At 37.7% G+C, this 27,207-nt stretch overlaps 1 protein-coding gene across 3 annotated transcripts in view; it reads right to left on the bottom strand.

Annotated features, from left to right (window-relative positions):
* The window catches only part of ILRUN (inflammation and lipid regulator with UBA-like and NBR1-like domains), a 103,468-nt gene that overhangs the window by 64,735 nt on the left and 11,526 nt on the right, over positions 1-27,207 (bottom strand). The window lies entirely within an intron of this gene.

Below are 27,207 nucleotides of genomic sequence, written 5' to 3' on the forward strand. Positions count from 1 at the left end.
TGAACAAGTGGCTAAACATCTATGTCAATTTACTTCTCCATAGAACAGAGTTTTTTGTATTATAAGTCTGGCTTATATTTTATATTACAAGGTAGGCTGTGAAGATTGCATCAGGCAGTGTGTGTAAATGCCCTGGGCTGTCATTCACCCATTTAACAAATATTTCATGAATGAGCATTTATTCATACGCTAGGCACTCAACTAGGGACTAAGGACAGAACAGACAGCAAGATGAGGAAAGCCCCCGCCTCTACTATAGCCTAGCACACGGAGGAAAACCAGGAACACTCAAACAAGGATAACTCCACACTAAGTGCCTCTCACACTAAGGCTATCAATTCAAGACAACTTTTCTTACTTGGGGTGAAAAATGGGCTTGGTGCACAATACAGTTTCAACTGTACCAATTATCAGCTTAACCTGATTCAGAGCAGAAGAATTTAGTGATGCTGATACGTGTGTCCTGATGAAATGCAGTTGTGTAACTCAGAAGCAATAGCATCCAACCTTCATTTTATAAAGACACAAATTAACTAAGAGGTAAATAACTTGCTCCTGACTATTAGTAAAATTTACTATTATTGATCATTTATTATTATAGAATCAACTATTAATAGAATTTAAAGCCACATCTATTCAAAAGCATAAAGCTTTTAACTCACCCAGAATTTTCTAGTTATGTAATTAACAATGACCATTTGATTTCCTTAAGAACATATTACCATCATAAATTCCATAAGCAAATCAGTTGCAACCTTTTCATTTAAGCTGAATTCTTGAAAGTGGTCAAATACCTAACTTTGCATATGTTCACAAATACAGAGTATTTATTTCTGTACTATGTATACATACATAAACCAAATTATTGGTCTTATTAAAAAAGTCATCTATATACTGAATATACAGTCAGGAACATCACCCAAAAACATGGAGATAGAAAACAGTTAAAATCAGGAAATCAGAATTAAAGAAAGAATGCCGGAAGACTGAGTAATATTAGCTCAGATTCTCAAGGACATAAAATTAGATACCTTCTCTTTCCATTCTCTGAATAAGAAATTCAAAATGATCCAAATTATTTATGAGAAAGAGAAAACAATCCATCTTATTTGGACACAAATTAAAATGCGAAATCAAAATAATGAACCAATGCAATGAAGCACAAACAATAGTGGCTTTGGGCTTCCAGCAGTACTCATCCCAGGCCCCCTCACCAAGAATCAGGAGGGCTTTCCTATCTCTGAATGACTGGAAAACCTTGCTAGAAAAAGGATCAGCAAAACAGATGGCAGTTCTTACTAAGTCTTTCCAACATCAAAATTTCGTTATTTTAGGAGGAGCATGCTGAAATATTTAAGGGTGAAGAAGAGTCATAGTATTTACAAACTTCAAATGACAAAAAATTTTACATATTAAAACATAATTAAATCAAAAACATTGCCCTGATGGCATAGCTCAGTGGATTGAGCATGGGCTCGATAATGAGCCCATGTCACTCAGTAATATTCTATTATTACAAACCAAAGGGTCACCAGTTCGATTCCCTGGCATATGCCTGGGTTGTGGGCCAGGTCCCCAGTGGGGGCCATGTGAGAGGCAACCACACATTGATGTTTCTCTCCCTTTCTTCTTCCCTTCCCCCCTCTCTAAAAATAAATAAATAAACTCTTTTAAAAAATGTCAACCATGTTGAATCTAGGTGGTAAGTATAGTGTATATACACACTACGATTCTTTTGACAGGTTTGAAAAGTTTATAATAAAAATATAAATGCAAAAGGCAGAAAAAAGAGAAGATATCCTTTTCACTGCCACTGGGGGATATCAAAAAAATTCAGGCACAGAATTACCACAACCATCTTGAGAACATGAAAGGATCCACTGGGAATCTCAGGAGCCCTGATGATGAAGCTGATATCTGAGGATGATAGGTCAGAGAAGGGAAATAACTGCTATGTCCTTGATGCTGTAGTTGAACTACAAAATTAGGCAACCCTAGGGCCATGTTACATTGGGTATCCTTCTCATCTACGAAAATAAAATTGGCTTATTGTTTTATTTTTAAAAAACAAGTTCTGAGGACACAGAAATTCAACAGTGACATTTGAAGAAGTTTAGTTTCTAAGTGCCTCTGGCTAATATGTCAGGATCAAACTATCTTTCTTTCCAAAAAAAACCACAAAAAACTGGGGTAAAATATACAAGCATTAAAATATGTTATTTGGTGGCATTTAGTGCATCACAATGTTGTGCAAACACCATTTCTCTCTAGTTACTTAAGAATACCCCACAGCCACTATGTACTCATTCCTTACTTCACCTCCCCCACGCCCTGGCAAACACCAACCTGCTTCATGTCTCTATAAATTTGCCTATTCTGGATAATTTATATAAAAGGAATCATACAATAATGTAACCTTCTGTGTCTGGCTTCTTTCACTTAGCAAAATGTTTTCAAGATTCATCTTAAATAGTAGCATGTATCAATATTTCCTTCCTTTTTGTCACTCAGTAATATTCTATTACATGTACATCCTACTTGTGTTTATCCATGGGCATTTGGGTGCTTCTACCTTTTTTTCCTAATCCTTATATAAGATATGTTTATTGACTTTGGAGAGAAAGGGAAGGGAAGGAAGGGAGAGAGGGAGGGAGGGAGAAAGAAACATCCATCTTTCTGTGTGAGAAACACCGATCAGTTGTTTATGTCCTGTATGCACCCCAACCCGGGATCAAACCCAAAACCTGGTTAAGTGCCCCGACCAGAAATCCAAGCCACAACATTTTGGTATTTGGTGTATGGGATGACACTCCAACCAACTGAGCCACCTGTCCAGGGCTGGGTGTTTCTATCTTTTGACTGCTATGAGTAATGCTGTTATACACATTCATACACGTCAGTGTGGGAATATATATGTGCTTGTTTCTTTGATATATATATGCAGAAATAGAACTGTTAGGTCATATGGCAATTCTATGTTTAACTTTTTGAAAAACCATCGAACTGTTTTCCTTAGTGGCTGAACCATTTTATTTATGTTTCTACCAACAGTGTACAAGTGGTTCCTATTTCTCCATACCCTCACCAATACTTTATTTCTTTATTTTTTATTATAGCCATTCCAGTGAATGAAGTGATAGCTGACTTTTAAAAAAAATTTTTTCTTTTATTGATTCTAGAGAGGGGGGAAGGGAGAGATAGAGGAGATGGTGACAAACAGGGAGAGAGAGGAAGAGAGGGGAAGGAAGAGGGAGGGGGAGAGGGGGGAGAGAGAGAGAGATGGATGAATGATTGATTGGTTGCTGGTTGCTTCTGGCACACGCCCTGACAGGGGACTGAACCCACAACCCAGGCATGTACCCTGACCGGTAAGCGAACCAGAGACCTTTCAGTCTGTAGGACTATGCCTAATCAGCTAAGCCACACCAGCCAGGGCTGGTTTTGATTTGCATTTACCAATGATCTTAAACATTTTTTCATGTACTTGTTGACTTCATTTAAAAATTTGGACTTACTCCTAAAAGAAAAGAACATCTAAAGGTTTAAAAGAACACACACATACACACAATTTCCTGAAGTAAAATTTACATAGCATAAAGTTTACCTATTTCAACTGTATAATTCAATGATTTTAGTAAAAAACTGTTAAAACCATTATGTTTTAGAACACCGTCATCACCCCAATGATGTCATAACATGTAAATAACAAGTAAATATGTTATCTACAAGGCAAAGGGGAATGAGGGTTGCTAATCAGCTGACCTGAAAATAGTGAAATTATCCTGGATTACCCAGGTAAACTCAATGTAATCACTTCTGTAAGAGAGTAAGAGAGAACTGGAAGAGAGAACCAGAGGAACAGCAATGAGAAGGACTTGCACAGCCTGCTGGCCCTGAAAATGGAGAAATGATGCCTTAAGCCCGGGATGTGTGTGGTCCCTGGGAGAAGGGAGAAAGGCAAGAAAATGGATTCTCTAGCAAGAATACAGATATTGTAACACTTTGATATTAGCCCAGTGACACCCATTTTGAACTTCTAAACTCTGAAACTGTAAAATAAGAAATTGAGACCTGGCTGGTGTGACTCAGTGGACTGAGTGCCAGCCTGCAAACAGAAGGGTTGCAGGTTCAATTCCCAGTGAGGGCACATGCCTGGGTTGCAGCCTGGGTCTCCAGTTGGGGGTATGGGAGAGGTAACCAATCGATGTCATCCTTGCATATCAATGTTTCTCTTCCTGTCTTTCTCTCTCCCTTCCCCTCTCTCTAAAAATGTAAAATCTTTTAAAAAATTTTTTTGGAAAAAAATTAATTTTTTAAACCATTGTTTGTGGTAATTAATCACAACAGCAAAAAACTAACAGATAGTTATTCACTGTATTATTCTTTCTATTTCACTGTATATTTGAAAATGTACAACATAAAAGAAAAAACTATGAATATAAAGACAGATTAAAGAAAGATTACAATTTTAAAAGGTGCTGTTTTCATTTTTTAATTTCAAGATTTTATTTATTTATTTTTAGGGAGATGGGACGGGAGGGAGAAAGAGAGGGAGAGAAATATCCATGTGTGGTTGCCTCTCCTATGCCCCCTACTGGGGACCTGGCCTGCAACCCAGCCAAACCAGTGACTCTGGTTCACAGGACCGCATTCAATCAGCTGAGCCACACCAGCCAGGCTAAAAAGGTGCTGTTTTCTGCTAAGTTGCCTCCTTCATCATAATTCTGCTTTCAAGAATCTGACTATCCATTAAAGACATGTGTTTAGAAATAACTCCCCCTTTTTCTTGCTTCCTCACCTTCCCCTGAATTTGACTGCCATGGATACTTCCTAAAATTCACTAGATTGAGAGCTAACTGAAATTTTCAAAGATACTAGAACACTGGCCTAGAGGAGACATGAAAATGTAAAACCTAAAAAGTCCCAGAACAACAAAGAAAATGTGATTCAGACAAAGCTGTTTTCCTGAATAAAACGTTATGGTTTAGTTGTTCATGAAGCTTTTTGGGGGACCTAATTTAAAGTTTAAATTTAATGATAAATTTACTGAGATAATCTAGTAAATTTATAATTAAATATAGTTTACAAAAAAAAGTATATTTACCTAATAGGAAATTTATAATACGTCAGCAGTAGTCAAACGGATCTTATCTGACAGACTAGTCAAAAAGCTATATCCCCCTACCAGAAAAGGGAAATTCTTGTTTTTGATTTTATAAAAGATCGAACTAAGCTATATGATGGGGGAGACCCAAAAACCCCTGGAATTTATTTATAAAAACTATATTTATTTTTACATGTTTAAATTGCAGTCACCTTCAAAGTACTCTCCATTTGATGCAGGACACCTACCAAGACTTTTTTTCACTGCTCAAAACAATTTTTGAACTCGTCAATTTTGATGCCTTTTAGAGCTTTTGCCGTTTTTTTTGTTTCACCTCTTCCACATCAGTGAAATATTTCCCTTTGAAGATTTTTTTCATCCAAAGAAAAAAAGGGGGAGGGGAGAAATAAAAAAAGTTGCTTGGGGCAAGATCAGGTGAATGGGTAGGCTGGGGCAAGGAGGTCATGCCTTTTGGGGGGGGGCAGGGCAAAACTGCTGAACACTCAGAGCAGTGTGGGAGGTGCACTCATAAATCACCCACCATGAAATGGGTAAACAGGCTGAGAGTCTTCAAAAAATAAATCACAGAGGCCGAACACAGCCTCTCACAACAATGCCACCTGGCACATTGGTACAGATGGGTTCCTAGAACACTCACCTAGTGGGGGAAGCCTATACTACAAGGGGCCTGCCCTCCAGATGATAATTCCAGGGTTTTGGGGGCCCCCTCATAGAGCAACACTCCATTCATAAATCTAGCTATTGTTTCCATTAGGTTGGCAAAAAAGTTCCTTATGTTTTTTTCCATAAAAAACACATTTTTTCATTTTCACCAATAACTATTGATTTGGATATTTTGAGTATATTGGCTATCTCCTGCTACTGTCTTCTAGTGAGCAGAGGCCAGAGGTGCTGCTAAACATTTTCCAATGCATAAGACAGCCCCACAAAAAAAGAATTATTTGGCCAAAATGTCGACAGTACTAAGAAACTTTGCAAACCATTCTCGACACATTCAATCAGTCATAGCACCTTCTCCATCAACTGCACAAACCTTTTTTTTGTTTGTTTCAGTTGCGTTTTTACCTTTCTTGAAAAACAGCATAATATGTTGAAACTGTTGCATATATTCTTGTCTTCAATATTAAAATGGCTGCACGATAATTCACCAATTTTGATAAGCTTTTAAAAAATGTCGCGGGGGACCTCAGAAGATCGGAGGTTAAGTGACGAAGAAATAGCAATCTCAGACCACAGTTTAAAACACTGGTCGTCAGCTTCCTCACAGATCTGGTGGACTATAGCCACAAATTAGAGAAACATATGAAGGCTAAATTAAGGGAAATGAATGGAATTCCACAGGAAACCCATAGAGATGAAAAAAAAACTGGGACTCAACTCAATGGAGTGAACCAGAAGGAAGAAAAAAATGATCAATCAGAAAGGAATGAAGAAATAAGAATTCAGAAAAATGAGGAGAAGCTTAGGAACTTCCAGGACATCTATAAACGCTCCAATATCCGAATTATAGGGGTACCAGAAGGGGGAAAGACACAACCACCAGTGGAAAAACTATTTGAACAAATAATAAAAGAAAATTTCCCCAATCTGGCAAAGGAAACAGACTTCCAAGAAATCCAAGAAGCCCAGAGAGTACCAAAAAAGTTGGACTCAAGAAGAAACACACCAAGGCATATCATAATTACATTAGCCAAAATTAAAACGAAGGAGAGAATCCTGGAAGCAGCAAGAGCTAAGGGGACAATCACCTACAAAGGAGTCCCCATCAGGCTGTCAGCAGATTTCTCAAAAGAGACCTTACAGGCAAGAAGGGGCTGGAAAGAAATATTCCAAGTCATGAAAACTAAAGACCTACAACCAAGATTGCTCTACCCAGCAAAACTTTCATTTAGAACGGAAGGACAGATAAGGTGCTTCTCAGATAAGACCAAATTCAAGGAGTTCATCATCACCAAGCCCTTATTATATGAAATGTTAAAGGGACTTATCGAAGAAAAAGAAGTTAAAGAAACATGAACAGTAAAAGGACAACAAGCTCACAGTTATTAACAACCACACCTAAAACGAAAGCAAACTAAAAGGACAGCTAGATCAGGAGTGGAAACATAGAAATGAAGATCTCAAGTAGGGTTAGCAACAGGGGAGTGGGAGGAGAAGACGGGGAGAGAAGGTACAGAAAACAAGTAGCATAGACAGTAGATAGAAAATAGATGGGGGGGGCAAGAATAGTATGGGAAATACAGAACCTAAAGGACTTGAGACACATGGACATATGCTGATATGACAGCTGTCACAATTCAATCTAATTGTTTCAAATGAAGTTAAAGACAAGTAAGCACTACTAGAGCCATCACACAGAAAAAACTAAACATGTTTTTTGGCCAATACACACAGAGGAAAAAAGCACGGACTTTCAAAAGAAACACCACACACCCTTTACACATAAATTTGATTGAAATGCTCCATACCTATCTGTCTTACCTTTGAGATTTACAGATGGTGTGCTACAGGGGCCTACTTCAAAACCTGTTCAGTTTCATCTCCCCTAAAGTACAATACCACCGTTGGAGACAATAAAAAAGTGTATCTCGGCATACTTCACCTCCAAAATGGCATACTAGGGTACACATCTAAAAGAATCTAAGGCCCTACATTGTCAATCTTATTCTTTATTCTAAGAAGAAAAAGGTACATAAATCTTGGCTTAGTTCTATTTAATATAATGAACAAAGCCAGAACTATGTTACCATCACTGCCAAATAATGCCACATGGCATTAATGCCAACTTTACTCCTTCTGCAGCCAAGCCATCTTCAAATACTCTGTGGCTATATTTGGCTGCTCTCTGGTACACATGTGAGACAGGTACCTTTAAAAAGCTACATACTTACAGTGAGGGAACTAAATTAAATTAGACTTAACTTGGAGAAAGAGTATGATAAAGGCAGATTTTATGATAGTTCACAAATCTGAGAGGACCAGGTCACTTTTTCCTTTAAAAACTAATAAATGACAGTATGATTATGTCAGAGACTGCTCCCATTTTAGGAACAAATAATTATTGTGAAAATAAGGAAGACAGCATTTAAAGCTTTCCTCTACAAGTCCTTTAATACTTGCAAACAGCCCTGGCTGGTGTAGCTCAGTGGATTGAGCGCGGGCCTGCGAACCACACGATCGCGGTTCGATTCCCAGTCAGGGCACATGCCTGGGTTGCAGGCCAGTTCCCAGTAGGGAATGCACGAGAGGCAACCATACATTGATGTTTCTCTCCCTCTTTCCTTCCCCCCTTCCCCTCTAAAGATAAAAAAAAAAGTGGGTGTTGAATCTGCCTTTTGACTCAGCAATTCCACTGCTAGGATTATATCTTAAGAACCCTGAAACACCAATCCAAAAAAAAAAAAAAAACTTGCAAACAATCTCATATACTATGGTTAATGTTTTCATGTTCTGGATAACCAGCTATAGGTGACAAGTGGTCAGGTTTAGACATCTCGTCCAGCTATGACATTTCTTATATATTACAAAAGAATATGATTTTTAAAAACAGCTACTTGCATGATACTGCATAATTAGCACCAGTTAAATTATTAGCCAAAAAAAACCCCAACCAAACAAAAAAAAACACCCACAAAACCATCCAAAGAAACATGGGGGAAAAAACTATCCGATTTGGTTTACAAAGAAAACAGAGAAAATAAAATCCATAGCTTTTTAAAGATTCTTCCTAAAAAAAGAGTAGTCTCTCAAAGAGAGAAAAGCAGCAAATATCCCAAATAATGGACATACAGCAAAGGAGTTTCTGTATTTCAAGCTTTACAAATTCAAGATCTCTGTCTTCAGAAGGTAAGGCAAATACACTGAGTCCCCAATACAAAGATCCACTAAAAAATAACCCAAATCGTACTTAATTTACCATTAAATCCTTCACAACCCTAATTTGATCAGTTCCACTGAGAAAATCAGCAATCTTTACAGTGGACTGCCAACTAATAAATAAAAAAAGAACAGAATTAGAAAATTACCTTTTTTGCAACCACTTATGCAATAAATGACTCAGGAAAGGATGGTTAATGGGCACTAAAAAAATATGGAAGAAACACTGCTAGGGGAAAAAATATCCTTGCTGTCTCTTATATATTACTTATCAATTACGAAGGAGAAAAACAGGTTCACATTATCTTAACCAAATACTCTAGTTTAGCATAGGCCTCCTAATGTGATACAATGAAAGACACAGAATCACCTATGTATTATTTCTAGCAAAAAAATAAAATTTTTTTACCTGAAACTAATTGTGAGAAAACAGTAACACTAATCAACGATATAGGAATCTCTAGAGAACAACTGGCCTGGACTCAAAAAACGTCAGTGTAGCCCTGACTGGTGTGGCTCAATGGGCTGGGTGCTGGCTTGTGAGTCAAAGGGTCATGGGTTTGATTCCCAGTCAGGGCATATGCCTGGGATGTGGGCCAGGTCCCCAGCTGGAGGCGTGCAATAGGCAACCTACTGATGTATTTCTCACACACTGATATTTCTCTCTCTCTCTTCCCCTCTCTCTAAAAGTAAACAAATAAAATCTTAAAAAATGTCAATGTCATAAAACAACTAAATGACAAAGATGAGGGGACTATTCTAGATTCAAGACAGCTAAACAGACATGACAACCAAATGTAAAATGAGATGCTTGAGAAGATGCTGGGTTGCAGGGAGGAAAGGTTATGAAGGGCATTTTGGGGAATGGAAAATCTAGATATCGACTGTATATTGGGCAATACTATGGTTTACATGCTAACTTTCTCGGGCGTGACAATAATACTGCAGTTATATAGCATGATGGCCTTTGCTTAAAGGCTTAGGGGTGAATGTCCCTACGTGTACAATTTATTCGAAATGGTTCAGGGGGCAAAATGTATTAAATCCATTGAAAGAACTCTCATGCATTGTTGGTGGCAATGTAAAATAGTAGTTACTCTGGATAACAGTCTGGCAATTTCTTTAAAAAATAAACACAACTTTACTATGCAAAATATCCTAGGTCTCTATCCAAAAGGAATTAAAACACATACCAACACGAAGTCTCACAAAAGAATGTTCATAGCATTTTTATTCATAATAGCCAAAAAGTACAAATACCCCAAATGTCCATCAATCGATAAACAAAATGCAGTATGTCCACACAATAGAATACTACTCGGAATAAAAATTAATAAAATACTGATACATGCTAAAATATGGATGAGCCTCACAAACATTTATGCTAAATGAAAGAAGCCAGATACAAAAGGCCAAATTTGTATGATTCCACTGTTATAAAAAGTGGAGAAAATGAAATTATTTAGAGAAAGAAAAAAATTATTCATCTGAGTTTGGGAGTGAGAATGGGGATTAACTATCAACTGGCAGAATAAATCTTACAAAGTGATGAGGATAGATGACTAGAGTGTAGTGATGGTTCCTCAGCTTTATAAACTAAAAAGTCATTCAATTATCCTTTTAAAATAGGTTAACTTATGATGTATAAATTATAATTCAATAAAGGTGCTTTAAAAACAAAGCAAATGTGAAAAAATGTCACTTATACAAGTATTCATTGTACTAGTCTTTCAACTCTTCTATAGTTTTGAAATTCTTCAAAATAAAAAGCTGGAGGATAGATCAGAATGAACTCTGCAAAACATCCCCCCCAAAATTAGTGTTCCTAGCTGCAGATTATTTAGAAAGGATAACACAGCACAACTTTGACAGATTTAGAATAACATAAAAGAAGAGCCAGCACCTAGGCCCAATTTTCATCCAAAGATAGGATTAACAGTATTTTCTCTACTTAGGTATTATACTTTCTAATTACCAAATAATCCATATTCACTATTGAAAACTTAAAAATTAAAAAGAAAGAATTAAGGTATAAAAGAAAATAAAAACCAACAGTAACTCCATCAACCAGAGATAGCAATTGAGAATTTGTTCTTTACCCTTCAGGTAAAAGCAGATCCATTTTGGTAAAGAAAAGCTATTTATATATAATATTATCACAATCTGATCAATTATTCAATTGGTTCCAGCCACGTAGCTCAGTTGGTTATAGTGTTGTCCTGGATACACCAAGGTTGTGGGTTCAATCCCCAGTCAGGGCACAAACAAGAAGCAACCAATAAATAAGTAGAACAACAAATGGATGTCTCTGTGTCGCTATATGTCTGTCTGTCTCTCTCTCTCTCCCCCCCTTCCTCTCTGTAAAAAAAAAAATTCAACTGGTACACTGAAATCTTTTATCATATCCAAACAATTACATAAATCGTTATAAGGATACAAAGGCAGAATAAAACATTTTACGTGCAAATGCAAGGCTTTCCACTTCCAATTAAAAACAACATCTTTGGGACTTCCGCCAAGATGGAGGCACAGGTGGAGACGCCGTGCCTTCTTCCACAACCAAGTTGAGAGACAATAAAATATTAGCAACAGAAAACACAACCAGAACACAGAAAATTGAACTTTTCGGAAGTCTGATAACAACAAATTCTTCAGCCTGACTGATAGACCAGCGAGGGAGTGGGTGGTGAGACGACGGGACTGAGCAGGTCCCAGCACCAGAGGCAGCAGAGGGGTCCGCCATTTCACCGCTCTGACCCCGCCCGCAAATACAGCATCACAACCCAGCAACCTGGGCGGCCTCGCCCTGGTAAACACCTAAGGCTCCGCTCCTCATAATTAGTGGGCGCAAACAGACCAAAAATGGCTCAAGAAGATCTCAAAGCCCCAGAGCCCATAAATCTAAGCAATGAAGAAATAGCCAAACTTTCAGACGCACAGTTCAAAACACTGGTCATCAGGATGCTCACAGAACTGGTTGATTTTAGTCACAAATTAGAGGAACATATGAAGGCTAAACTAATTGAAATGAAGGGAATTACGCAGGAAACCAATAGTGATGAAGAGGAAACTGGGACTCAAATCAAGAGAGTGAACCAGAAGGAAGAAAATAATGGCCAAACAGGAAAATAGGAAGAAACAAGAATTCAAAAAAATAAGAAGAAACTTAGGAACCTCCGGGACATCTTTAAATGCTCCAACATCCGAATTATAGGGGTACCAGAAGGGGGAAAGGAACAGCCACCAGTGATAAACTTATTTGAACGAATAATAAAGGAGAATTTCCCCAATCTGGCAAAGGAAATAGACTTCCAGGAAATCCAGGAAGCTCAGAGAGTCCCAAAGAAGTTGGACACAAGAAGGAACACACCAAGGCACATCATAATTACATTAGCCAAGATTAAAATGAAGGAGAGAATCCTAGAAGCTGCAAAAGATAAGGGGACAGTCACCTACAAAGGAGTTCCCATCAGACAGTCAGTGGATTTCTCAAAAGAGACCTTACAGGCAAGAAGGGGCTGGAAAGAGGTATTCCAAGTCATGAAATCCAAAGACCTACAACCAAGATTGCTCTATCCAGCAAAACTTTCATTTAGAATAGAAGGGCAGATAATGTGCTTCTCAGATAAGGTCAATTTCAAGAAGTTCATCATCACCGAACCCTTATTATATGAAATACTAAAGGGACTTATCTAAGGAAAAGAAGATAAAAAAAAGGTAAACAGTGAAAGGACAGCAAACTCACAGTTATTAAGAACCACACCTAAAACAAAAGCAAAGTAAGAGGACAGCTAGATCAGGAGCAGAACCATAGAAATGGAGATCACATGGAGGGTTAGCAACAGGGGAGTGGAAGAAGGAGAAGGGGGGAGAAGGTACAGAAAATAAGTAGCATAGACAGTATACAGAAGAAGAGTATGGGAAATATAGAATCTAAAGAACTTGAGACATGTGGTCATAAACTAAAGGGGGGATGGTGGGGGAGGAGGTGTGGAGGGGAATGAAGGGGGGAAATAGAACAACTGTAATGGCATAATTAATAAAATATATTTAAAAAAAGAATTTAAAAAAAAACATCTTTGGCCCTGGCTGGTGTAGCTCAGTGGACTGAGCACCAGCCTGCGAACCAGGGGGTTGCCAGTTTGATTCCCAGTCTAGGGCATATGCCTGGGTTGTGCCAAGTCCCCAGTGGGGGCGGGGGGGGCATGCTCGAGGCAACCACACATTAGTATTTTTCTCTCTTCTTCCCTTCCCCTCTCTAAAGTAAATAAATAAAATTTATTAATAACAAAAAAAAGAAACACACCAAAGCATCTTTGGCCTCATCTCTCTCCCAAAGCCCTCCTAAAATGGTGCTATTAGCTGAATGCATGGGTTTATGCCCCCCAAATTTATTGAAATCTTAAGCCCCCAATGTGATGGTATTAAGAGGCAAAGCCTTTGGGGTGATTATGTTATGCGGGTAGAGCCCTCATGAATGGGATTAGTGTCTTCATAAAGGCCACCCCTGAGAGCTCCCTGAACCCTTCCACCATGTGGAATTAGAGGAGAAGTACGCCGTACCTATGAACCAGCGACTGAGCACTCACCAGACATTAAATCGGCCAGCACCTTGGTTTTTAGACTTCCCAGCCTCTATCCGCCCACATGAACTAAAAAAAATTTTTTTAATTCGTAAGTTCACAAGAACAAAGTGAGGAAGTGAAGCGGCAGCATTTGGGGCTCTGGCAGGTAGACAACTGACAAATGACAGCTAACCTGAGCAAGCTGAATCCTCCTCAGCTAACAGTGGGAAAAGGCAGAGAAATAACCCAACTTAAAATGAGGATTCCCAAAAGGTTCAGGAATGAACACCAGGCATCCTTCAAGCGAAGGTGAATATATGGGTAAAAATAAGAGAGGTTATGTATTTGCCTAAACCCAACAGTCAGACCTCAGTTACCCCAACACAGTCTAAACACTGCACGGCCTGGTGACTGCCCCACCCTGGAGGAAATGGGTGGGGCTGTTAAAGCCTCAGTTACCAACCCCTATAGTGAAGCCCACAGCTTCCAATCCACTTTTTGTGTTCTCTTAAAATAGGAGTTGGTAGCAAAGAACTACCAGATATTCAAGGTAAAGCACCTAATATGAAAGAAAGAAACCAAATCAAACAAACAGAAATACAACTTAAAGAGAACACTAAAAAGATCTCCCAGAAAAGAGTTAAAAAAAAATCTGTCAAACGGTAGAAAAAGCAAAGAAAGAGGACCAGAGCAATATCTGAAAAACAGGAGATCTAAGAAAAGAGAACAGAGACAAAAAAGGGAGGAAATCAGAAAATTCAAGAAATTTCCCAAGAATAAGAGGACAGTTTCCAGACTGAGAGGACTCCCCAAAGCTGAGCACAATGTATGAAAATACATGTTTAATTTAAATATACATATTGCTGTCAAATTTAAGGACACTGGAGACACAGTAAAGTTACCAAAAGCTTCCAGAGAAGGAAAAAATAGGATTTATTCAAAGAACAAAGAATCAGAACAGTGTTACATTTGGCATAATATTTCCAAGGGGTGGAGTGGTGGGGGGAGAGTAGGAAGATAAAGAAGCAGTGCCTTCAAAATTTCTGAAAAAATAAAAATTTCCAATCTTGAAATTTCTACCTGGCCAAACCTGGGATATCAAGTAAGCGTTAGAATAAAATATACCTTCAGAATACAAAATCTCAAATTCTATCTACTTAGGACTGTCAGGAAGGTTTTAAAAGTGGGGGGTCCAGGAAACAGGGGTTCCAACAAAGGGGGGATAGTGTGAAAGAAACCCTGTATGCCCTCAGACTGACAGCACAACCAGTGCAGACCAGAGTCAAATGCCTTGTAAGAGGCTTCTTCGCAAAGATCAAAACTGACAGGACAACTAACGTGTCTACACCTATAAGAATTGGTAACTGGTAAGGAGTGTGAGGATAACTTAGTGAAAAATATGTAAGAGACTGAGCAAACCAAAAAATCAAGATAATTATTATACTAAGACCAGCAAAATATTGTGCAGAAAAGGAAAATATATCAAAGCACACTAATGGCTCAAGTGTCATTAAACATTTAAATAGTTAAAACAATATAAACACTGAAAACTGCCTTAACCAAATTACAAATAATTGAAGTGGGAGAATGGGAGGCAGATGAGTAAAACTAAAAATCACCATGTGCCAGACACATCTCTAAATCTTTACATATATTAATTTATCTAATCCTCAAACACTAATATTGTCCTTATGTATGAGGAAACCAAGGCACAGAGAGAGTAAATAACCTGCCAAAGGTCACACAAATAGTAATAATATAAGCTTTGAACTTTGCTCTTCACTACACTGACTCACCCAGAACAAAATCCTCATCGCCCTGTGGGAAGTCAACAGATAATAAACCCCAAAATCAATTGCAAGAACTGCAACAGACCACCTCTGGAAAGTGAGATAAGGAAGAAGGAGTCTAGAATCTTTGTTCTTTCAACAAGCCTGTAGTACTACCACTTTCCTCTTTAAACCACGTATGTATTTATATATAAATATATATACACATACATTTATGTATATTTAGATAAGGATTTAATTATAAGAAAATGTACTTCCCTTTAAAATCACTTTTGCAGTAAATATTAAACTCTTACTTCAACCATAGAAAACCAAACACACAAATACAACAGGAAAAAAGTGCAAAAATAAAACCAAACGTGTGGTGTGTGTACATATGTGCAGGTACACACACCACAAACCACAAATCAAGGCAGTTATTACAGCTGGGGCAGCAAAAGGTTGCTCAGAAAAGAAAAATGAATTCAAGTACACTAATCACTCATGGGTCAATACACATTTAAATAGTTAAAACAACATAAACACTGAAAACTGACTTAACCAAATGACAAATAATTAAAATGAGAGATGGGTGAATGAAACTAATAGCTACCATGTGTTAGGCTAGCCTAAATCATTATATATGCCTTTGATATGTGATAAAGATAGCAAAATCAAATTAGTGGGAAATATGACCTTCTCAAATGATGGAAAACTGACTAATCATCTGGAAAACATATTAGATTATCAACCTCCAAATGCCAAATACATTTATTATATAACCACACTGCCAAATACATTTATTATATAAAAGATGTATATGTAAATTATGTAATCATAAAGATGACCGAAGTGAGTAATTATATAACAATTAGATGGGGAAGAATTTCCACTCATGAAACCAAAAGGAGACATCAAAAAGGAAAATATTGCTGGATTCAACTTCATATTAATTCACACGAAAAGTGTCCCTACCTAGTTTAAAAGATTCTAAACCAAGTAAAAAGGCAAACTTTCATAAGGCAACCATTTAATAAGAAGCTAATTACCTTAATACACAAACAACTTGTACAAATCAATGAGAAAAAGAGTAACAATCCAATAAAGGTAAAGAGAAAAACACATAAGTCACAGAAAAATACAAATGGCCTTAATAAAGCTGGGGAAAAATACAAATGATCAATAAAAATATGGAAAGAAATCCAACTTCATTCATAACTAAGGCAATACAAATGAACATGAATATCAGACCAGCAACAACATAAAGACAGATCAAGCTTAGGTTAAGAATGCAGCAAAACAAACACTCTTATACACTGATAGTAATAATGAAAATTGGTACAATCCTTCTGGAGTTTGTTATTGCTGATCAAAATTTAAACTGCCCACGTACCCAGCCCCAGTGATTCTACTTCCAGGACCGTACCCAAAAGTGTACACAGACACGTGTACCATAGCAGTTCTATAAAAGCAAACACCTGGAAAGTCCATCAACAAGAAAGTGGTTAAATAAAATATCATCAGCCACAATGGCATACCATACATCCCTTAAAAAAAATGTTCACAGCATATTGTGAGGTTTATTTAAAAAGTGAACCTGAAACCAGTATGTATAGTATGATTCCACTTGTGTGTATATGTGTTTTTTAAACTATGAACGATGAGATTAAGTCCTCTACACACAAGATGGTCCACCTGCAGATCATGCAGTCTCAGAAATAAAAAATCTTGACAACTAAAGTGAATGACGGATCTGTGGCCTGACCTAAAAAAAGTCCATACTTAAAAACATATCAAAGTTTGTTTAAAACATTGTGGAAGAGGAGGCACATGACAAGGCCTACACAGAAGACCTAATAAGGACACCTATCATGGACTACTCTCCTGACTTTTATTTAACTGCACAGAAGCCAGATATTTTTCAGAAAAACTGTAGGAGGGATTTAAATCTGTATGTACAATGGAGGAAAGCAATGCAGTGACAACTAGTAATTTGCACACATAAGGACTCTGACCACTCTGATCATGTACATAGATGCCTACAAAGGGACAGAAGGTCTCTGAGAAAAATGGAATGGCTACTTCAGAAGAATGTGATGAGGGAGGGAAACACAGGGAATTATGTATCATCTAGGCTTTTCATAAAAAACATGTATTTTTTTACGATTATATATCCAAATAAAATTAAGTAATTAAAACACAAATAAACTAAAAATACATATGCAAAATATAACTTATAAATATCCATTTAAAAAAATGACAAACATGACCTGGCTGGTGTTGGCTGAGTGGACTGAGTGCCAGCATGGGAACCAAAAGGTCACCAGTTCCGTTCCCAGTCAGGGCACATTGCCTGGGTTGCAGGCGGGCTCCCCTGTTTGGGGTATGATAGACACAACTGACTGATGTATCTCTCACACACTGATGTTTCTGTCCCTCTCTTTCTCCCTCCCTTCCCCTGTCTCTAAAAATAAATAAATAGAATCCTTTAAAAATGACAAAGATGCCAAAAAGAAAGGACATTTACAAGTATTAAAACTACACAGAGCCTTGGTTGATGTGGCTCAGTGGACTGAGCACTGGCCTGCAAACCAAAAGGGCGCTGGTTTGGCTTCTAATCAGTGCACATGCCTGGCTGTGGGCTAGGTCCCCAGTTGGGGGCATGCAAGTAGCAACCGATCAATGAAAAGGGAGTGAAAAAACATTATGTGCAAGAGAAATATCGACTGGTTGCCCTCTGCACACCCCCAACTGGGGACCTGGCCAACAACCCAGGAACATGCCCAGAACTGAATTAGCAACCTCTTGGTTTGCAGAAAGAGGCCCAACCCACTGAACCACACCAGCCAGTACAGGATGCTCAATAAACTTATTCAGAACCTCAACAGCATAAAAAATATCCAGTCAGAAATGCAGAATACACTAATTGAAATAAAGAACAAATTATAAGAAATCAATAGTGGAGTGGATAAAGCTGAGAATCAAATCAGCTATTTGGAATATAAGGAAGCAAAAAACAACCAATCAGAACAGCAAGAAAAAGAATCCAAAAAATACAAGGATAGTGTAAGGAGCTTTTATGAAAACTGCAAGCATACCAACATTTGCATCATGGGGGTGCCAGAAGAAGAGGAAAAACAAGAAATTGGAAATCTATTTGAAAAAAAACAAAGACAGAAAGCTTCCTTAACTTGATGAAGGAAACAGACATACAAGTCCAGGAAGTTCAGAGAGTCCCAAACAAAATGAACCCAAAGAGGTCCACACCAAGACACATCATAATTAAAATGTTAAAGGTTAAATACAAAGAGACTACTAAAAGCAGCAAGAAAAAGCAGTTAGTGACCTATAAGGGAGCTCCCATAAGACTGTCAGCTGATTTTTCAAAAGAAATTTAGCAGGCTAGAAGGGATTGGTAAGAAATATTCACAGTGACTAAAAGCAAGGACCTACAACCAAGATTACTCTATCCAGCAAAGCTATCATTTAGAATCAAAGGACCAATAAAGTGCTTCCCAAATAAGAAAAAGCTGAAGGAGTTCATCACTACCAAATTATATGAAATATTAAAGGGTCTTCCTTAAGAAGATAAAAAATATGAACAATGAAATAGCAATAAATATCAACAACTGAATCCATAATACAAAATAAACAAGCAGAACAGAAATAAATTGATAGATACAGAAAAAGTTCTAATGGTTGCCAGATGGGAGGTGGTCAGGGCAATAGGCAAAAGTGGTGTAGGGATTATAAAGTACAAATAGGTAGTTACAGAATAGTCATGGGGATGTAAAGCAAAGCAAAGCAAAGCAAAGCAAAGCAAAGCAAAGGGAATAGTATAGCCAAAGAAAATATATGCATGACCCATAGACATGGACACAGTGTGGAGACTGCCTGAGGGAGTGGGGGTCCTGGGTGAAGGGGCACAAAGGGGGAATAATTGGGACAACTGTAATAGCATAAACAATAAAATATAATTAAAGAAAAAAGTACCTTAACAAGGCATACCTTGACCTGGCAGTTTCACTTCTAAGAATCTGACCTAAGTAAAAACATGGGCTATATATCACAATTAAAATATATATATATATATATATTAAGAGAAGAAAAAATTAGGCAAGTGAGCAGATACTGATAATAGTGAAAAACAAAAATCAATAAATGGCTGCTTAAATAAGTTACAGAATACACTCAAATAACAAAATTATTAGCAACCATGAAAAACAGACATGGAAAATAGCTATAATGTTTAGTGAAAAGGAGGCTATAATGTGTATTATATAATGTTTTAACTTTAAATATATAATATGCATATAAATCTGTATGCAGATATGCACACAAACTGACAGCAGTGATTAGCTTTGGGTAGTATTTAAAAGTGGATTTATTGCCTTCCTCTGACATTTCTGAATTTGCTGGTTTTTATGTACAGTAGTAGTATTTTTACAGTGAGAGGGAAAAACAAACATATTTCCATTTCCCAAAACAGCAAACCTGACTATGGAAAAATGAATAGAGGATATGTTCAGTCAATTCATAAAAGAAACACAATGGACATCTAGCACATAAAAGTACCCATCACAAATATCAAAATATAGCCCTGGCTGGTGTGGCTCAGTGGACTGAGCACCAGACTGTGAAGCAAAAGGTCGCCAGTTCAACTCCCAGTCAGGGCACATGCCTGGGTTGCAGGCCATGTCCCCAGTAGGCGACATGAAGGGCAACCACCCATTGATGCTTCCCTCCCTTGTCTATCTCTCTCCCTTCTGCTCTCTCTAAAAATAAATAAATAAAATATGTTTTAAAAAGTAACAAAATCTAAATTAAAATAAGATCACATGTTTTTAACAAACAAACTGAAAAACAGTAAGTTATAACATGATGCACTGAATAGGTAGTAAAGAAATAGTCACTCACATACCGCCCTGGGTGGTATGGCTCAGTAGACTGAATGCCAGCTTGTTAACCAAAGGGTTGCCAGTTCGATTCCCAGTCAGGGCACATGCCTGGGTTGTAGGCTGGGTCCCCAGTAGGGGGCATGTGAGAGACAACCACACACTGATGTTTCTCTCCCTCTCTTTCCCTCCTGTCTAAAAACAAATAAAATCTTAAAAAATTTTTCGTAAAAAAGAAATAGTCACAGCCCTGCGAACCAGAGGATCGCAGTTCGATTCCTAGTCAGGGCATATTCCTAGGTTGCAAACCGGTTCCCTGCATGCCAGTTCCCAGCAGGGGATGCACGAAAGGCAACCATACATTGATGTTTCTCTCCCTCTCTCCTTCTCTTCCCCTCTAAAGATAAATAAATAAATAAATAAATAAATAAATAAATAAATAAATAAATAAATAAATATCTTTAAAAAAAAGTCCACTAATATAGTAGTGGCAGTAATACAAATTAGTCCACTTTTATGGAAAAGACAATTTTGCGATTAAGTATTAAGAGTATCAAAACCCATCTTTATCTTTGGCCCAGCAATCTAATTCTAGGAATAAAAAAAAAAAAAAGTAATTCATGAGCCATGGTGACGACAGGTCAGTTGGTTAGAGCCTCATCCCAATATGCCAAGGTTGCGGGTTCAATCTCTACTCAGGGCACATACAAGAATCAACCAATACATAACTAAAGGGCAACAATACACCGATCTTTCTCTCCCTTAAGTCAATAAATAAAAAACAAAATTTCAAGAGATACTTAAAAAAATAAATAATTAGTGATGCAAAGATTTAGTTATGATGTTTAATACTGGATTTATATTAATAAAACACTGAAATCAACCTAGAACAAAAAGACTATTAGAAAAAAAGACTATCGAATTAGTATTTTATATCCATGTAATGAAATACTGTGAAGTCTTTAAAAATAAAAGCAAAAATCAAATTTGTTAAGAATGGAAAAATGGTAATAAGAGAATATTAGGTAAAACAGATTACAAATAGTGTGTATACTATTTGAAGAGCATCCCCCAAAATTCACATCCACTGGAACCTCAGAACATGACTGTATTTGGTAACAGTCTTTGTAGATGTAATTAATTAAGATAAAGACTTGCGACATTAGGTTGGGCCCTAAATCCAACTCACTGGTGTCTTTCAAAACAGTAGATTTGAAGACACAGACAAGGAAGGTCATGAAGTGTTGCAGCTACAAATCACAGGACACCAAGAAATGCCAGTAGCCACAGAGGATAGGAAGTAAGGAAGGATTCTTCCCTAGGACCTTCAGAGGGAACACATGGCCTGTTGATGCCTTGATCTCAGATTTCCAGCCTTCAGAACTATAAGAGAATAAATTGCTTTCAAGCTATCAACTTTGCTGGAATTTGTTATGGCAGGCTGCTTATATTTTAATCCTATCTCTACCCCTTATTACTCCAGTGACTTTAGGCAAGTTATTTAACTTTGCTGAGCCTCTCTTCCATTTTCATTAAAATGAAGATGACAATATTTATTTCCTAGAATTTATTGTGAACATTAAGTTATACATAAAATGTAATCACTTAAAACAGTACCTGGAATATAGTAAATATTCAATTTTTGTAAAGCAAACACAGACACTGAAATACACACAAACATACATTATACTCTTGGTCCTGTTACTATGCCATATTTTTGTTTTCTTTTTGAGTATTGGCACTTTTTAAATATTTCATAATGACAGTTTTATTATGACATAAATCTTATTATAGACATTACTTTTAAATTTAAAAAAATTTTAAAAGGCAGTCATTCCCAGTTTTAGTTTTATGCAAACCCTATCTCTCAGCCAGGTATTTCCACTCTATCAAAGCCTGTTATCAAAGTGTTAAAAAAATTCAAAAGCAAAATTTACTTTAGAAAAGAAATGCTGACGACAAAGCACTTTAGAAGGACACTGTGTATCATTCAGTCAATCATTAGTAGGCTGTTGCTTCATAACAGGCTGTGAACCACTGAACTCAAGCGTAGTAATTCAAGTATAAACCCTCAGAAATACAAGAAAACACAACTGTTCATTTTTTAAAATGAGTCTTTTAGTAAATTCAGTGGGGCTGCATTCCTTATTTGAAATAAACTGCTCCCCTTGCCAAGACATATGTTAACTTTGGGAAATTGTTAGAAAAACCACTTACAAAATTAATTACCCTTCCAACATTAGTCTCATTTGCACACGTGATTTTATTAGAGTTAAACCTCTTCAGTGAGTTTCAGTCTTGTTGAACTTGAGTCCATAAAAAGTTTAACTTAACTGGCAGCATCTCATAAATTAATTCAGATGAACTGATTACTAGACAGTTTACTTAACACACTTTGCTCTTAACAGAACAAAACGAAGTTTTAACAATTATATACAATTACTGGATGACGACAGCCTGCTGCTTAATACAATGAAGGAATTCTACTGCATTTGAAAAGTCCAAAGTCCTCTACTGCATTGCTCATTAAAAACCCACCTATATGATCAGCCTACTCAAGTACAATACCTTGACAACTAGTTTCTTTTCCCACTGGAGCAAAGGCGGTACAAGCCCAAGGTTGGACACTACTCTGAATAGGAAAAACAATGATTCAAACTGCAATACCACTGTTGTTAAAATTTTATATGCATATAATTTTACATTTACATATATATATAGAAAATTCTCTGTATATGTGTGTACGTGTACATATACATGCAGAATTTATAGGCAGAGACATTCTCTAAAAGGCACAGGAGAAATAGTGGCTATATCTGAACAGGAATAGTAGTAGTTGCTTTAGCCCAGAGGTTGCAAATTAGTGGCCCAGGGACAACATCCTACCTACAGATAAACTTTATTTTGGCCTACACAGTGTTTTTAAAAAATGTGAGCTCTGACTGGTGTGGTTCAGAGGGTTGGGTACTGTACTGCAAACTGAAAGGTCGTTTGGTCCAGGCGAGGACACATGCCTGGATTATGGGCCAGGTCCCTGACTAGGGGCATGTGAGAGGCACCCAGTCAATGTCCTCTTGCACATTGATGTTTCTCTCCTCCCGCTTTCTCTCTCCCTTCCTCTCTAAAAAACAGATAAGCCCTGATTGGTGTAGCTCAGTGGATTGAGCTCAGTTCTGCGAACCAAAGGATCAAGGTTCGATTCCCAGTCAGGGTACATGCCTGGGACACATGAGAGGCAACCATACATTGATATTTCTCTCCCTCTCTCCTTCCCTTACCCTCTAAAGATAAATAAAATCTTTAAAAAAATAAATAAAAAACATTTAAAAATTTAGATAAAAATAATAAAATACTTGATTTAGTTGTCAAAATTTGAAAATTAATGTTTCCCATAAAAATCTGAATCTCTGGCTCTTGGGAAGAAAAAAATGAGGACCCTGGACTCCCATTCCAGCATGGCAGAATTTAACTTAAGGCAAGAATCAGACACTGTTGTTATAAAAAGGTAAGCACATTCCAATTCTCACACACTTCGATTGTTCATGTTCCCTACCTGGCAACTCTAGGCATTTTAGTTTGTAATTCCTGTTTGGAATTTTCTGAACTATTTGAACTTACTATGTGCTTATATTACTCTTTAAAGTTTTTCCTCAATGAAACACACTAGCAAAGATGCAAGAGAAGTTTAGAGAGCTTACAAAATATTGCTCTCCATTCTAGTTAAATGTACCTAATCTTTCTGAATAATAAATTCTTTCATAAACTGAATTACAAACAATATTCAATATAAGAAAATATGCCTCGAAATGCAGGTATATAAGATGGAGCCAATCTTTAGAGGGCTCAAAAGACTTCTGGAAACAGTATTCTTATTGTTACTTGAATTTTTTAAAATCTGTTTTACTGACTATACTGTTACAGTTGTCCCAATTTTTCCACCCTTGCCCACCTCCACCAGGTACCCTAATTCCTTCCAACAATCCCTCTCCCCCTTAGATCATGCCTATGGGTCATGCATGTCAGTTCTTTGGCTTCTCCATTTCCTCTATTGTTCTTAACATCCCTCTGGTCTACTTTGTAGCTACCAATTTGTACTTTAAAAAAAAATCTATTTTATTTATTGAGAGAGTGGAAGGGAGGGAGAAAGTGAGAAAGAAACCTCAATGTGTGGTTGCCTCTTGCGTGCCCCCTGCTGGGGGCAGGCCTGGGGGCAGTGCTGGCCTGCAAATGCATTCTAGCTGCGAATGGAACCAGCAACCATTTGGTTTACAGGCCGGCACTAAATCCATTGAGCCACAACAGCCAAGGCCCAATCTGTACTTCTTAATCCCTGAACCTGTTCCCCTCTTCCCACTCCTAACTGATAACTCTCCAAATGATCTCCAAACGTATAATTCTGTTCCTGTTCTGCTTGTTTGCTTAGTTTTTTAGATTCAGTTGTTGACAGTTGTGAATTTATTGCTATTTGAATGTTTGCAGTTTTGATCTTCTTTTTCTTAAATAAGTCCCTGTAACATTTCATGTAATTATGGCCTGGTGCATGGCTGGTGTGGCTCAGTGGATTTAGTGCTGGCTTGCAAAACCAAAGGTCACCAGTTCAATTCCCAGTCAGGGCTCATGACTGGGCTGTAGGCTAGGTCCCAAGTTGGGGGCATTTGAGAGGCAAGTGATGTATCTCTTGCATATTGGCTTCTTCCCTGCCCCCTCTCTAAAAAGTAAATAAATAAAACCTTAATGATGGCTTGGTGATGATGAACTCCTTTATCTTTCCATTGTTTGGGAAGCACTTTACCTGTCCTTCAATTCTAAACAACAGCTTTGTTGGATGGAGTAATCTAAGTTGTAGATCTTTGCTTTTCATCTCTTTGACTAGTCCTGCCAGTCCCTTCTTGCCTGCAAAGTTTCTTTTGAAAAATCAGCTGACAATATTATGGGAACTCCTTTGTAGGTAACTCTCTGTTTTTCCCTTGCTGCTTTTAAGATTCTCTCTTTATCTTTAACCTTTGGTATTTTAATTATGATGTGTATTGGTGTGGTCCTCTTTGCATCTTTCTTGTTTGGGACTCTCTGTGTTTCTCGGACTTGTATGTCTATTTCCATCACCAAATTAGAACAGTTTTCTGTCATTATTTTGTTAAATAAGTTTTTTAATTTCTTGTTCTTCCTCTTCTCCTTCTGGCATCCCTATGATTCAGATGTTGGTACATGTGAAGATGTCCCAGAGGCTCCTTAGCCTATCCTCATTTTTCCCCTAAATTCCTTTTTCTCCTTGCTTTTCTGATTGAATGTTTTTTCTTTGTTATGTTCCAAATCATTGATGTAATTTTTTACTTCATCCTCTCCACTGTTGGTTCCCTGTAGATTTTTCTTTACTTCACTTAATGTAAACTTCATTTCTGCCTGCATCTTTTTAATGCTGTTGAAGTACCCAATGAGTTCCTTGAGCATCCTGATAACCAGTGTTTTGAACTCTGTATCTGATAGGTTGCTTATCTCCATTTTGTTTACTTCTTTCTCTGGAGTTTAGTTCTGTTCTTTCATTTGTGCCACATTTGTCTCCCCATTTTGGCAGCCTCCCTGCATTTGTTTCTCCATATTAGGCAGGGGTGCTCTGACCCCCTATCTTAGTGACATTACCTATTATAGAAAAGTGTACCTGTAAGTTGCATGGGGCACAATCATAGATATTCACCAGGGTGGGGCAACCCGCATCACTGCTCTTCGGCTCTGTGTAGAGGAGAACTCAGGGAGGGGACAATGCTGCTGCCTGGGCTCTGGAGTTTTGCCAGGGAGGAAGCTCTCTCCTAGCACTCACCCTGTGCCGGTCACTTCATTTTTTCCCTGTATGTCACTGGTGCTCTTCCAGCTGTTGCCCTGGTGCTGAAGCCTAGAGGGAGTGAGTCTGCATGAGTCCTAAGTCCATTGCAGTCATTTTAAGAGGATACTCCTAAGAATCCTGCAGTTTTTTTCCACTGCCCCAACCCCCACTGACTTTTACAGCCAGAAGTTATGGGAACTTATACTCCTGGCGCTGGAACCCTGGGCTGGGATCCCTTGCTCCCAAGGTATCCCTCCCTATTTTTATCTACATGTGGATGTGAGACCACACATTCTGCGTCTCCACCCCTCCTACCAATCAGGATGAATGTGGCTTCTTTATTTGCTTGGTTGTCAGATTTCCATACAGCTCAATTTTCTGGCAAATGTGGGTGATATTTGTTTTGTAGTCTAGTTGCAATTTTTGCTGTAGTTGTGCAAGGAGGTGAGGCGTGTTTACCTACACCTCCATCTTGATCTGAAATTGTTATTTAAATATAATTTGCTTTCACTCTGACAGATACAGTTCGGTTGGTTGGGCAACACCCCAAAAAGCTAAAGGTCATTGGTTTGATTTCTGGTCAGGGGACAGGCCTGGGTTGTGGATTCAGCCCCAGGTTGGGGTGTGCAAAAGAGGCAACCAATTGATGACTCTCTCTCACATTCATGTTTCTCTCCCCTCTCTCAAAAAATAAAATTGTAAAATATTTTTGAAATTTTTAATTTGTTTTCAAGTTCTGTAGGAACTATTAGCAAAATTTAAATCTCATCTATCATGTATCTGCTGAGTATCTACCTAAGCATCTAATGGTAGGTACTTCTCCCTAAGCACTTACCATTAGATGCTTAGAGAGAAGCAAAGGTCACTACAGGGTGTGTATCACATATGACAAATGTTATAAAAAGCAATAGGATTTCATGAGACATAAAGAGATCAAGAACAGCATTCCAGGTAGAATAAAAAAAGTGTAAAATTGGGAAAGTAAAAGTATGTGTAGGAAATGAGCAGCAGACAAATATAAATGGGACACAGAAAAGTAGGAATCCACACAAAGATATGTCAGAAAAGGTGGAGGCAGACAAGTTGGGATTAATCATTGGAGAGCCCTGAATGTCAAGCTAAAGCTCTCTGCTCTCTATCTGGTACATATACTGTTAAA

This window comes from Artibeus jamaicensis, unplaced genomic scaffold, assembly GCF_021234435.1.
Source record: "Artibeus jamaicensis isolate MK-2021 breed Jamaican fruit bat unplaced genomic scaffold, CSHL_Jam_final contig_1539, whole genome shotgun sequence".
NCBI classification, from domain to species: Eukaryota; Metazoa; Chordata; class Mammalia; order Chiroptera; family Phyllostomidae; genus Artibeus; species Artibeus jamaicensis.